This window comes from Myxine glutinosa, chromosome 5 (genome assembly GCF_964187855.1).
Source record: "Myxine glutinosa chromosome 5, kmMyxGlut1.1, whole genome shotgun sequence".
In the NCBI taxonomy this organism is placed as follows: domain Eukaryota; kingdom Metazoa; phylum Chordata; class Myxini; order Myxiniformes; family Myxinidae; genus Myxine; species Myxine glutinosa.
In genome coordinates, this window is record NC_136265.1 from 206,151,796 (window position 1) to 206,166,502 (window position 14,707).

The window sequence follows — 14,707 nt, forward strand, 5'->3', positions numbered from 1 at the left end:
TCGGGTCAGGAAAGCACTCGGAGTACCCTTGTCGACCTACTGTTGATATGAAGCGGGTTTCTTGGAGATGGTTGCAGGATGGGCTGCTTTGTCTTTCGAGCGGCAGCCGGACGGAGGTTTGGAGTTTGTGGAACTGGAGGTTCAGAATTCGAATCAATATGTGTGTTTTACTTGAATTGAAGAGTTCATTCAATGGCAGATATTGTGGATTGTATGTGTGGGATGTATCGCTGAGGCAGCTCACCTTTGGAATTGGTGTCATATAGTGCATTTTGGGTCAGAGAGGTGGAGCGTCGGAGATCCTGTTTTTTTGCGATGTTTACGAGCTAGGGATGAGTTCTGACAGCTCAATGTTCTGACAGCTCACTACATGTCAGGTCGCAGATTTGTTATGACAGCTTTTCGCACTTTGTTATGACAGCCGACTGCATGTCCCAACGTGAGGTAAACCCCGCCGGGAACGCGAATAGAGCGGCGTGCAGGGAGTGTTGGGATTCGTGTGGAGGCACGAGGGTGCGCGCCAAGACGGGGGGCGGCGTGGCGTCGTCGCGTTGAGATGGTTGTGCCAGGTCGATCGGCGATCTCTGAATTTAAATCGGATTTTTGTCATGTGTGTTGTGAAATTAAACGTCTATCCGAGAATCCTGGCAATGTTCGTTTAATTAAAATGTGGTACAAACCTGCGTTTCCGCCGTGCGGCTCCGTGGAAGTTAGAGTAGAGTTATTGTGTGTTCAGACAGGAGCCGAGCGAGCCGCGAGTCACGGGTGTGCTGTATGAGACTTGCTCAGAGTGCCGGCGATAACTCGCCCACTCTCAGAGGAGGATGTGTGCCCAAATGCATTGTGGGTCATTTCGACTTTGCTGGATGTCGGACGTTCATGTCAGACGAGCCATGTCGGAATAGTGGCCGGCTGCGACATATATGCCAGGCAATGTCACAGGACGAATACGTTATTTATAAGATGGATAGATGGATGGATTTATTTAAGATGGCTAAAATAAACGATTTCAAGACAGAGTAATTAATTTCCGGAGCCAAGTTCCAACAGGAAGTCTTGTTCATACAGTAAGGTACAGTGCGGAGTGGCGGCTGGAAGATGCATCGATGCATTTGTGTTGACCAATTCGAAGTTTGACCTTTTAAAGTTTAGTTGACCTTTGTTCGAGATATGCAAGGGAAAGGTCAGAGGTAATTCACTAACCTTGGAAGAACGACAGGCGGAGTCAGTCTACAGGGTGTTGCTTTAACGACAGGATATATAGGACTTAAATCTGGAGAATATCGGGACATTATATTGTGGGTAAAACCAAAATCATGTACATAATTAGTGGACAGAGAATATCGAGTTTTTTGTTGTTGTGGAAGCGTCAGGTACAGTACGCTTGGAATTTAATTTAACCGGGTCGAGTACAGTGACGTGTTCGATCGAGCTGTGGGGATTTGAGATGGATTTGAGTCACGTTAAATGGAGGACATTTGGGAGGATGAAGAGATGCAAGTAACGTGGATTAAATTGTGGTATCACGAGTTGGGTGCCAGAGATATTGTGGTTATTATAACTCACTGATTATAGGGGGCGCCGGGCGCACCGAGTACAGATCGGGTTGCATGATGGAGCACGCATGCATGGATTTTGGCTTTGCGAGGCTCCGGATAGAAATTGGCATTTCGATGCTGTGGATTATATTGTGCCTGCCCGGAAAGGTGATGTCCTGTGCTGGGGCTGGCGACATGCCTCTGTTATTTGTCTGTCTGTCGGTCTGATTGTAAGTCTTTGGTACTGGGAGGGCTAATTGAGTGCTCAGGCGTCATTGTTCCATGGAGGCAGGAGCTGTGAGTCACAAAATGTAAACGGGAACTTTGTGTAACTTTGCACCGGATCCACAAACAGAGAGATGGACAGGACAACAATGGAGTTTATATGGACGGGTTTGGGGCAGGTTCAATCTGACGATTACAGAGTGCTTTGTTCTGTTCACGAAACATGTAAAATTCATGGAGTTGAAGTGGTTTGCAAGAAGGCAGCAGAGTCAGTACTGGGATGCAACTTCGTCCAGGGGTTTTGGTCCAGCCTGCAAGGAGTCCAGGGGCTCGTTTCAGGGCTGGGTCGCCAAAAATGGGATGCTGTGCCCATCTGGATGTAAAATTATCCATCAAGGAAGGGGTGATGAAAAGTTATTTGTTTTAGTGTGAAGTAGGTTGGTTGCTTATTTGTCACAGTAAGATGAGAGTTGTGTTTTTAAGCTTGGTCTTTGAATGAATTGTTGCTTGGAATGTGTTGATTGGAAAAGTGATTTCTGATCGCTGATCCGATCTGGTTTTGAATTGTTTGATTTAATTTTGAGTTGATTGGAGGTAATAAGGATTTGTGTTGATTTCCTGATTTGAGTTCATCTGGAAACAAAGACAGATGGGATTAATGTGTATATCAGGAACAATTTGGAAAAGAAATATGGATATATGACATTACTAAAATATAACCAAGCAATTGAGAGTTCTTGGGTTAATGGGATACAAATAAATGCATCTACAAGTTGATGGTTAAAAAAAAAATTTAGTTCTGGATGATACTTAAACGATGAACAATGTTGGCAATATACAAAGAATGTGACTTGTTTTTTGGGGGGAAAACATGTGGTTTAAATTTGGTTGGCTAAGTTTTAAAGATGGAGATGTTTCGCAGAACTCTTATGATTATTTATATGAGTGGTGGACTATTCCATGGCAAAGCATTTTCCAGTTTATTGAAAGTTGGATTTTGTAAAATAATGGTTTAATATAACCACAGTAGAAAATAATATACAGATTTGGGACATTTTGTAAACTTTGTGCTGTGAAAAGAATGTCGAGTTAATGGAAGTGTTTTGTTCGATTAATTTTGTTCAATTTGTGTTCAAATGACCATCGATGTTGGGGGCAAAGTTATGGGTGAATTTGGTGAGTGGTTGTGGGCAAACGAAGATTAATTTAGATTTATCATAGTTAAGGTCGAGGAAGTTGATTTGAAGCCAGAATTTCATTTGGATGCCAGAAAGGAGAAAGGAGATGCTGAAAGCCAGAAAGGAGATGCTGTTGTCTACTCTGAATGACAGGTGGCGGTATCCAGGGCGCTGAGGAGTTTGTTCACGTTGTAAAGTTTGTTTATTTATTTGTTTATTTAGTTTGTTTATTGTAGAGAAGAGTGCTTTTGGGATTCCGGAGCCAGAGTGGATAATTTGAGGGTAGTAGGTGGAGTAGAGGACATCTTTGCAGTGCTGTAGGTGGTCCATGTGAAGCTTGGGAGTGAACTGATTTGGGTTTAATAGGCACAAGCTGGTCTAAACAGGGTGAGGAGGATGGTGTGATTGATGATGTCAAAGGAGGCGTTGAGGTGAGGAGGATGAAAAGGTTGAGGTTGCCGGCGTCAGAGGAGAGAAAAGGTCGCTGGTGATTTTGAGGAGAACAGTTTCAGTACTGTGGCTGGAGCAGAATCCGGATTGGGATGTTTCATACAGGTTATTGGCAGAGTGGTGATGTTTGAGTTGAGTGGCCACAGCACGTTCCAAAACTTTTGACAGAAAGGGTAGGTTGGAGATGAGTCTGAAGTTATTTAGGGTGTCAGGGTTTAGTCCAGGGTTTTTCCAAAATGGGGGTGAAGTTTCACGAGTTTTTGGGGAAATCGGTATGTGAAGCTGGATTAAGTTGGAACTGCTTGATGAGCCATGGAGATGGATTGGGTTTTGTTGTTGGTTGTCTGGGAGTTCGGTTGTTGCATTGCCAAAGGTTTCTGTGTGGTGGACACACTGGTTGGCTGTTGTCTTGTGTGACGTGGGTGGAGATGTATGTGGCTGTGTGTGGCTGCCTGGAGGGGAAGGCGGCTACAGTGGTTGATATTGGTTGTGGGTTGTCCGGGGTGCTTCGATTTGCATAAAGGGTGAAGATTGGGATATTACATTATTTTGAGTAAGTATTGGCATGAGTAATTACATAAGTAATTATGAGTTATTATGAGTATTAGTTATGAGTAAGTGATTATTTTAGTAAACTTACATGTTTCGCTGTGTTGTGGATCTGGGGACAAGCTAGTTTGATGGGTACCCTGGGGTCTTCGGCGTGTCTATGTGTTTGGCTGTCTGTCACACCGGACTCTTGAATGGGTTTTCATGAGACGAATTTCAGACATAACAGTGAGAATCTATTTTGAGCGAATCACAGTGGGTGAGGAAAACATTGTGTGTGACCAGACACCAGAACTGACCAGAATTGAAATTGGAAGTAGACCAGGTTATTTCTATTATTTGTTTATTCGTGAAAATAAATAAATAATAGGGGGAGGTTAATGGAGGTTAATGGTGGTTTGTTTGTGTTAATGGAGGTTAATGGTGGTTTGTTTGTGTTAATTCTAGTTGAAACTCTCGCTGAAGTAATTTTCGTTTATTTTTATTTTTTGATTCGATTTGAGAGTTGAGATGATTGATTTTTATTAATTTTATAATTTTATTTTTATTGATGTTGGAAACAGGTAATGGGATGCTGAGAGAAGGATTGAATTTAATTTGAATTGGACTGGATTAAATGGGATTGAATTTAAAAATTGAATATTGGATAAAATTGGATCCACTTGAAAAAAAGTGGATTAGGAAATTGGAGAAAAGGTGTTCTATGAAACTATGAATTGAATGAATTGAATCTATGAATTGGAGACCTGTAGACCAGGCGCTCCCAGGAGACTTGTGGACCAGGTGTTCCACCAGAGGAAAAAGACCAGGTGTTCGTGGAGCACTTCACCTGCAAGAACGCCTTGGAACCAAGGTGGAAGGGACCAGTCCAGGTGTTGCTGACTACACCAACGGCAGTCTTTTGCGAGGGCAAGACTTCGTGGATCCACGCCACGCACTGTAAGTTGGCCATACAAGCACCAGACACTACACCACAGCAACCACAGTAAGGATGGGCCTAATCATAGGTACAATACTATTGATAGCGACAGCAGCTAGGGGAAAACTCCGATTCCAATAGATGCGAAAACGAAACCCGACACCTCACCGTAACATGGGGACAAAGAGTATCACTACCATGTTTCGAACAGAAAGCCCTGCACACAAATTGGGTGAACATAAATTGGCTAGCACTGTCGGCAGGGCCTGGACGCGTTGGCATGATACTACAAAAGCAACGAGAGTTCCGGGAAGACGGGCAAGCTAGCATTAAGACCTTGGCCCAACCAGGATACCAATGGGGAACCCCTGATTTTAAGCTACAAACACGCACACGCCTAGGGAAAGACATGACCATGCAGGTCCGGTGCAGCGTCTGGACCCCTGGCGCGGCCGGTGGCGAAAGGAACTACATACCATGCATCGAATACATACTCACGCCACAACCCCAGAATAAGGCCCCAAAGAAGGGTGAAAACACATATTGGAAAGTGGCCAGGGAAGTGGCAACAATTCAAAATAGGACACACTGCTGGTCGTGCATGCGCTTTCCCCAAGCAGGCACCACAGGAATACACATGATAGTGCTACCCTTGTCCCTCAATGACCTCTGCTCACAACCTATCGATTCCCCATGTTTAGTCACCACGCTGGAAAGAGAAGGGGTTGACAACGGCAAGAGTTGCAATCGACAATTTAATTATCGCCCGTCAATGATTGCCCATGTGGCCGAGAGGCCTGCCCCCGTCTGGGTCAAACCACAGAAAGGGAGGGTCTGCCTCCAGGGTTCCGGCCACTTGCGTATGGGAGAATCAGAATGCGCCTACACTCTCCCCGGGAAGCTGGGACAAGGGAGCTCGGGGATTACATTACGAATAGTACTGCAAGATAAACGCAACCACAACATAACGGCTATAACATTCTCTAGGGGGGTTAGTAGGATTAATGGGGTGGTAAAGGGACTCCAGTGCTTATCCACCCACCTGGTCCCACCCCATGGGACAATGTTTATATGCGGCGACAAGGCTTACCCCTATTTACCAAATAATTGGGGGGGCACATGTTATCTGGGTTCAGTCCTTCCTGACGTTGAGATACTGGATGAGCTAGACCCAAAGTCCTTGGACAGGCGTTATAAGAGGTCAGTCATGAACGAAGATGGAACCACTAAACTACACGGGAGTCTATGGGAAAAGGTGTTTGGTTTCTTCTTCCCAGGAGCGGGCACAGTCATGGATAGTTTCCGGATAGATAAATTGGCTTTGGCCCTAGAAAAGGTGGCAAACGACACCGCTACGGCTCATGACATACTATTGGATCGATCGGATCGCGCGCGAAAATTCTTATACATTTAGCTGGCTCACTGACTGGTTCCAGGGATGGACGGGCACCATAGTGAAGTGGTTATTGACCGCACTGGCTGTGATAATCGGGGTAGTAATTTGGGGGGCACTAATGAAATCTCTAGTCCTCCTCTGTATGAGAAAGTATTTTACAGGATGGAAAGTGAAGAAGCCGCCGACAACGACTATGGCTCTGACCACAGAGGCCGTCGACCTGAACGGGTCCTTCAACAAGGCAGTTGCGACCGGCGCTCCAGAAAATTGCATTGAATTTTGTAATGACTGTGATACTTGTGCGGATCCCATGTGGGAACTGGCTGCTGCCTGTAACGGTGTATGTAATGACTGTGATACTTGTGCGGATCCCATGTGGGAACTGGCTGCTGCCTGTAACGGTGTATGTGATGACTGTGATACTTGTGCTATAAACCCCTTGCGTGTACTGGCTAACGCTGCTTATGTATTACAAGCTGACAGCTGCACGCCCCCTTTCAACCCAACTATGGATCTGATTGCGACACTGGGTCTGGCGGTCGAGGGACCCGACGTGGATATCCTAGACCCGCAAGCCGACCAGGCGCCCAAGGGAGACTTTGACATAAAGGAAGTTCCTCTCTTTGCTTCATATGTATTAAGTTCAAATGCTTCAAGTGAATCGGATTTTTACGCTCTGTACCCTGACCAGGAAATTGAGACACAAGATACTGACAATATTATGTATTCCCCAGAACAGCAGCACGTGAGGGACCTCATGGGCATGATCGTTGATTAACTTCGAAGATCTGCAAGGACTGGGTCTGCAAAGGGTGGGGGGAGCAAGTTCCGCAGGGGAGGTGGTGGCCCTCTGGCGGAGCAGAACCTCATCTGGACCAGACCTCTTCGTTGTGGATCCGAAACGTTAATGGACTTTCATGTTCTGAGCCCTCAGGCTCCGAGCACGCACCACACGACACGTTCGCCAAATGCACGGGCGAGGCGCTTTGGGCGCACGATATGCCCTTGGGAGATACCCGCATTACACAATTATTTTTTCAATACCCGCATTACACAATTATTTTTCAATAAAGCCCGATGTGGCACGTTGTCTCTTAAGATACTTTGTCTCGACGAGACAAGAGGAAGGAATGTCAAGTAGTAGATTTGTTATTGCCTAAAGTTCAGTTATAGACGTTGGTTGCTAATGTGTTATGATTTATATGATGTTTAAAAATGCTATTTTCATAAAGTTAATAAAGGGTTTTTGCTTCGTTTTAGTTTTGGATGAGGAAAGGCTTAAAATGAGGTCATGCTGGACAATTGTATACGTGTGCTTTTTTCGAGGCTGGTCGTAAAACCACGCCCACATGCGCGTGTTTTTGCGTAAACCTATCGTTGACCATATATATTTTGTTTTAATCACAGCAACGCATGACTGTATAAACATGCTTTGAATTACTCATGTGAACCCATATATTTGCTCTGGGCTTATCTGGCCAAGCATGCACTCTTTGTGAGTTACATTTCTGTTTTCTCGGAGCCCAGAGAAACATTTGGTCCGAATGATAAGGAAGGGCTGACTCCCCCGAATGACAGAGCGGATGACGGTGGGGGCTTGGCCCACCGGGGAGGAACCTCTCCCAGTGTTGTTTGTTCCCTCGGAGATTTCCTGATAAAACGTGTCCCTATATAAATGGACTGGGAATCAATGTGTTTCCAGGAAGGCTTGACTTGGCATGAGACTGGCTCTTGCTGTAGATGTCTTGGCTTCTTCCGGATCTGTATAAGTTGGTTTTAAATAAAGCTGCGTCATTTTTCAGGCTATTTGTGGACTTCTTTCCAAACGAAGAGCTGATTCTTCACATATATATATATCTATATATATATATATATATATATATATTGTTACGGATCTCCGACGTCGGCTCTCCCCTTATCAAGAGGGGGTTAATCCCCCTGTCTTTTATCTGGCCGACGCGACCCTGGAGGTTATAACGTTCCTTCCGGTCGGTGGTAAATAGGGTTGTTGGTCGAGTTGTAGTCCTATTACCTAAGTACTACCACCGACCGTGAAGCAAGGGAATAACTCCCGCTCGAATCACGGATATCAGGTGGAAACGCCGAGCGGATAGCGATCCGCGATCCGAGCTGTTAACAATGGCTAACCCATTTATAGCGGTTCCTAATCGTCCCATGCTTACCCAATTGAGAAAAGACTGATACGATCGGATTAAGAGGAAACCAGGAAAATAGGAAGAACAGATTGGTTTATTCATTATGTATAAAGAAGAAGAGGAAACGAAAGAATGTACAAGAAAGAAAGAGGAAGGAAAAGTACACAGGGCAGCCTTAGACAGTCTTACTCTATTCCCTGGACACAGGCCCGATCGCTCTCAGATTCGGTCTCAGACTCCAGACTCACTCGGGGATGCAGATGGTAGGGTCGAAGGTCCGGCGATGGTGTCCAGGCTCCAGTCCGGCTCCGGTCCAGCAGACGAAACCCGGCAAGCAGCTCTCCACGTCATGTAACGCAAGCGGACAGTTATAATGACAGGGGGGGGCGGGGGGTAAGCTTGGGCTATCGGCGTATGTAATTTGCATACCGGCGCTGTTGTACTGGTGCTACCGGTCTTACTCGCCCCAAGCGCCCCCTCCCCAATGTCCTGCACGCTGCGGTTCTTGGCAATGCGTGCCGCGCGCCCGCCCTTAGTACAGCGGGTTGCCACAGCGCATCCTTTGTAATACCAATGCTTGGCTTCAGTCTTCGGTAATGAGCACTGCTTCGTAAGTTCTTATTACAAGCCAACCTTCCAACAAGTCCTTCCAACCACGATAAGTCTTCTGTGCACAGTCCTGTTCAACGAGCGCCGCTGCACAAGTCGTCCTTCCAAGCGCGATTCCTTGCAGTCCTCCCGCACAGTCCTTTTGCAAAGCGCAAATTGTCCGAGTCCTGTCCTCTCAGCACAAGCTTCCTACGAGAGTCCTCTCAAAGGGCTTTGCGTGCGCGCTTTTATAACATAAGCCAGCGAACGCTCTCGAAGCCCAAAACCATGCCCTGTCAGGCGACCTCACCTCAGCCCTGGTTGGCTGGTGTTGGCTTACTGGCCCCACCTTGATGGCTGGTTGATGTGGCCGCACCTTCATCCTGGCGCCCCGCCCCCTTTTCGGGCCTTACCTCGTGGGTTTCTGGGCTTGTTTGAGTGGAAGCCCAGCGAGGTTGCAAACGCTGCTGACAAAGGCGCGTAACAAATTGGGAAGGGCCATGGGGCACAGACTGGAGCACGCTTAATGGCGTCGCTTGGAAGGAAGGCTGCCCAAATGAACGGAAGGGCCTACTCTTATTTGATTGACACAATGCAGATGCAATTATTGGGAATGGCCTTATCTAACACAGACTATGAAATAACTGACGTCCTATGGTGACCTACGTGTTGCTTGTGGCCTACCTATGGGGTGCTACCTTTAACCTTTAATGATGTTATATTTATTTACAAGTGTGGGTTCTCAAAATCGCAACAATATATATAACTGTGAGAAATAGTAGAAACTCCACAGTACGAGCAGGGCGTCTCATTTGCATTAAATAAATAATCGGGAGATTAAATCAGACGCGGACGTAGCTTCAGGACGTCGATCTTTAATTTTCGACAAGCTTTCGACCAACAAAGGTCTTCTTCTTAGTCGTCCCCAAGTTCAGCGGAAGCTTCCGCTTGCAGCTGGTCTCCCACAATAAGGAATGTTTGTTTATAACACCTGGGGGGAGGGTGTCATGAGACGTGACGTATTAACAAATCGCTGGGTGAAGGTCGATGTTATCACCGTGACGATTGGGCTATCATTGGGCTTCAATTGACCTTTGACATTTTATCCTCAAAAATAGTTGGTTTCCCAATTCAGTGAGGCACGATGCAAATGCTGTTTCAAATGTTTAATCTAAATAACAAAATCACAGACTGGTCAAACAAGTGGAACATGTCTTTCAATCCTGACAAATCTCACACTCTTACAATGTCTCTCCGAAAGGACCGACTGGACAACCCTCCCATCTACTTTCTCAACAATCCTCTCCAAGAAGTTCTGTCGCTCAAGCTTTTGGGTCTCACTATCTGCCATGATCTTTCTTGGGAAAACCACATTTCCAAGCTGGCCTCCAAAGCCAGTCGCCGACTGGGCATCCTCCGTCGTGCGACGTCCTTCTTTGGCACACCTGAGCTCCTCACCACATACAAGGCTTTCATCCGCAGCTCAATGGAATACTGTTCCCCCCTCTGGGCTGGTGCTCCTGCCTCACACCTTGCTCGGCTTCACGCTGTTGAGGCCAAAGCTTTCAGAATCATTGGAATCTCCTGCGATGTAGTCAACACCGAGGGCCTTTCACTCACTCACCGCAGGCAGGTTGGTGGTCTTTCTGTCTTCTACCGACTCCTCTCCAGCCTTGCTCCCCCAGCTCTCTCTGTGCTCTGTCCCCCCAATATTCCTTCAGGTCGCACAAGATCTGCCTGCAACCCTCTTATGGTTAAACTGCCAAAGTCTAGGCTCTCTTTTTTTTTTTTTTTTTTTTTTTTTTTGTATACAAGATCGAGGCTCGTGAAAGAGCGAACATTAATCACACAGAAAGACACACCGACACATAAAACATATAACATCGGGAGCGGTAGACAAGATGGGGAGAGAGGGGGAAGGACACAAACACAACATTTGAGAGCAGGGACCGAGAGACATGGAGACATCGAGAGATCTGAGAGGGCGAGGGCTTTGGGGGGGGGGGGGCATGGGAAGGGGGCGGTGGGAGAGGTATAAAACATATGGACACTGCCAGGACTTCCAGGAAAGAAGTTGGAATTTCAAACAAGGTGGATCTGGGGTGAATTAGCGGGGGTAGAAAAGATCAAGGTTTTGGATGGGGGAAGATAAGAGATGGTGGTGAACAGCGGTTTTAAAGACCTGGAGGGAGGAGTGGGATTGAAGGGAGTGAGGGAGTTTGTTCCAGAGGCGGGAGAAAAGAGGCATGAAAGAGTGAAGGTGAGCAGAGAGCCGAGATTTCGGCAGTTTAACCATCAGAGGGTTGCTGGCAGATCTTGTGCGACCTGTAGGAATATTTGGGGGACAGAGCACAGAGAGAGCTTGGGGTGCAAGGCCGGAGAGGAGTCGGTAGAAGACAGAAAGACCACCTACCTGCCTGCGGTGAGTGAGTGAAAGGCCCTCAGAGATAGCTTCATCGCGGGAGATTCCAATAATTCTGAAAGCTTTGGTTTCAACAGCGTGAAGCCGAGCTAGGTGTGAGGCAGGAGCACCGGCCCATAGGGGAGAACAGTATTCCATTGAGCTGCGGATGAAAGCCTTGTATGTGGTGAGGAGCTCAGGTGTGCCGAGGAAGGACTTCGCACGACGGAGGATGCCCAGTCGGCGACTGGCTTTGGAGGCCAGCTTGGAAATGTGGTTTTCCCAAGAAAGATCATGGCAGATAGTGAGACCCAAAATCTTGGGCGACAGAACTTCTTGGAGAGGATTGTTGAGAAAGTAGATGGGAGGGTTGTCCAGTCGATCTTTTCGGAGAGACATAGTAAGAGTGTGAGATTTGTCAGGATTGAAAGACATGTTCCACTTGTTTGACCAGTCTGTGATTTTGTCCAGGTCTTCAGAGAGTGAGGAGGCAGCAGACTGCCGATCTGAGGGAAGAGGAATGGAGCGGCAGAGAGTGGAGTCATCAGCAAAGAGATAGAGAGGATTTTCGAGAGAGTCAGAGAGATCATTGATGAAGACCAGAAAAAGCACGGGGCCCAGAACACTGCCTTGGGGAACTCCAGCCTGAACAGGAAGAGGAGATGAGAGAAACCCATTCAGGGCCACACGTTGACGACGACTAGAGAGGAAGTCCGCCAGCCATGCGTGGAGATTTCCATGGATACCAAAGGAGGAGAGTTTGGTGAGCAGAGCGGGGTGCCAGACCGTGTCGAAGGCACGTGATATGTCGAGGGAGACAGCTCTAATTTCCTGTTTGGCATTGAGGACCTCCATCCATTGTTGAGACAGCAGAAGCAGCATGTCCAGAGTAGAGTGACCTGGTCTGAAACCAAATTGATGATCAGAGATCAAGCCATTGGAGAAGAGGAAAGATTTCATATCCGAAGCAATGATGGATTCCATGACTTTGCTGATAATTGGGAGAAGGCTGATTGGTCTGTAGTTGCTAGGATCTGTTTTTGCACCTTTTTTGTGCAAAGCGGTGATGTTGGCTGATTTCCAAGCAGATGGCAGTTGACCTTGAGCAAAAGAGAGGGTGAAGAGAACAGAGAGAGGGTGAGATAGAGCAGCAGAGCAGGATTTTAGGACCCGTGGGCTGATGCCGTCGGGTCCAGTTGCAGAATCAGAGTCGAGGGTTGACAGAAACTTTTCCACCTTGTCAGGAGGAAAGGACACGGAGTCCAGGAGCAGCAGGGTACGACTGGGTATGGTGGGTACAGAGAGGGATGGGTTTGGGACACAAGATTTAGAGGCAAACACAGAGATGAGGCATTCAGCTTTTTCACGTGCGGAGTCAGCTGTGTAGCCGTTTGAGGTAAGGGAGGGGATGGAGGGGGAACAAACACCAGAAACGGATTTGACCAGACGCCACCAGGATTTGGAAGAGGGAGACAGATAAGAGAGTTCGGTCTTGAGAACGGAGAGATATTGTTTCCTGGCTCTCCTGAGGGTGGACACACACTTGTTTCGGGCTTTGTGAAAGGAAATGAGATTTCCTTCCGTTGGATTTGCTTTCCAGGAGACGAAGGCAAGTTGTTTCTGGGCAACAGCCTCACCACAAGATTCCGTGTACCATGGACGGGAGGAAGGGTATGACAACTGAAGACGAGATGGGATAAATCTGTGCATGAGAGAGAGCAATTTACTTTGGAAGCATTCCCAGGATGAGTTGATGTCAGAGGTGGTAGAGATGGGAGACCAGTCCAGATGATTGATGGCTGCTTGAAGACCGTGCCAGTTGGCCTGAGTGAAATGCCAGACTCGTCGACGCTGAGCAGGCTCCCTGAGGATGGTCAGAGAGATGTCCACTTTAACAAGGACATGATCAGATGATCCGATCGGCTCACCTTCTGCTCACCTTCACTGCTCACCTCATCTGCTCACCTTCACTCTTTCATTCCCCTTTTCTCCCACCTCTGGAACAAACTCCCCCACTCCCTTCAATCCCACTCCTCCCTCCAGGTCTTTAAAACAGCTGTTCACCACCATCTCTTATCTTCCCCCATCGAAAACCTTGATCTTTTCTACCCCCGGTAATTCACCCCAGAGTCCTTGCAGTGTTCATATGTTTTATTCCTCTCCCACCTCCCCCCAAGTCCTCCCGATGTCCCTGCTCTCAAATGTTGTGTTTGTGTCCTTCCCCCTCTTCCCCCTCTCTTTTGTGTCCTCCCCTCTCTCCCCATCTTATCTGCCGCTCCCCTTGTTTTTTGTGTTTTGTGTGTCGGTTTGTCTTTTTGTGTGATTAATGTTAGCTCTTTCACGAGCCTCGATCTTGTATACAAAAAAAAAAAAAAAAAAAAAAAATGTACAAGTCAATCGGATGAAAATGGATGATTTTTCAGATTAAAATTGATGATTTTGGAAGTTTGACCTTGAGTTGACCTTCGACAGTTTGACCTCAAAAATGGTTGGTTTCCCAATTCAGTGATCGTTTGAAAATCGTTTGAAAGTCAATCATTTGAAAAATGACGATCTTACGATAATTCACCAAATGCCTGTCTGTCTGTTCCCAGGTACTGCAAAAACGGCTGAACCGATCGCAACGAAATTTTGGGTTTTTTTTTTTTTTTTTGTATACAAGATCGAGGCTCGTGAAAGAGCTAACATTAATCACACAAAAAGACAAACCGACACACAAAACACAAAAAACAAGGGGAGCGGCAGACAAGATGGGGAGAGAGGGGGAAGGACACAAAAGAGAGGGGGAAGAGGGGATTTGAAGTGCAACCATAGTGGGTAATCTTGTGACCCCCTGGAGTAAAATAGGCTATATTGTTTTTCCAAAATTGTTCCAATTTTCAAATTTTTCCAATTTCCCAGTTTTCCAGTTTTTCCAAACACGATGGAATAATATTTACCGATATGAACAGTGATGTGGCTTTTATTGAAATTCTACAAATACTGTTTAGATTTTGATGATTTGCATGTGATATGATTTAACGGATGTTTATATAAATCGTTTAAAATAAAAAAAAAGGCTTCAATTTCTGATATTTTGCCTTTTCATTTGGGCCTTCCAATGGAATCCCCGCCCGTAGGGCGGGTACCGTTGCTAGTTTTTAGAAATTTGACCTCAAGATGACCTTTGACCTCAAAATCAATAGGATTTTCAGTTGTGACTACCTCTACAAGTTGGTACATTTTCATGATGATTGGTTTAGAATTATGACCTGTAGACAAGTGACAACCCAAACAAACAGACAGACAGACAAACAAACAAACAGAC

The 14,707-nt window shown here is 46.5% G+C and overlaps 1 long non-coding RNA gene across 1 annotated transcript; it reads left to right on the plus strand.

The window, feature by feature from the left end:
* The first annotated feature begins 2,828 nt into the window (after positions 1-2,828).
* LOC144892078 (uncharacterized) lies at positions 2,829-4,558 on the plus strand. Its single transcript, XR_013623386.1, has 2 exons — positions 2,829-3,230; positions 3,263-4,558. It is a non-coding gene; the product is annotated as an uncharacterized LOC144892078 (long non-coding RNA).
* Positions 4,559-14,707: the final 10,149 nt, after the last annotated feature.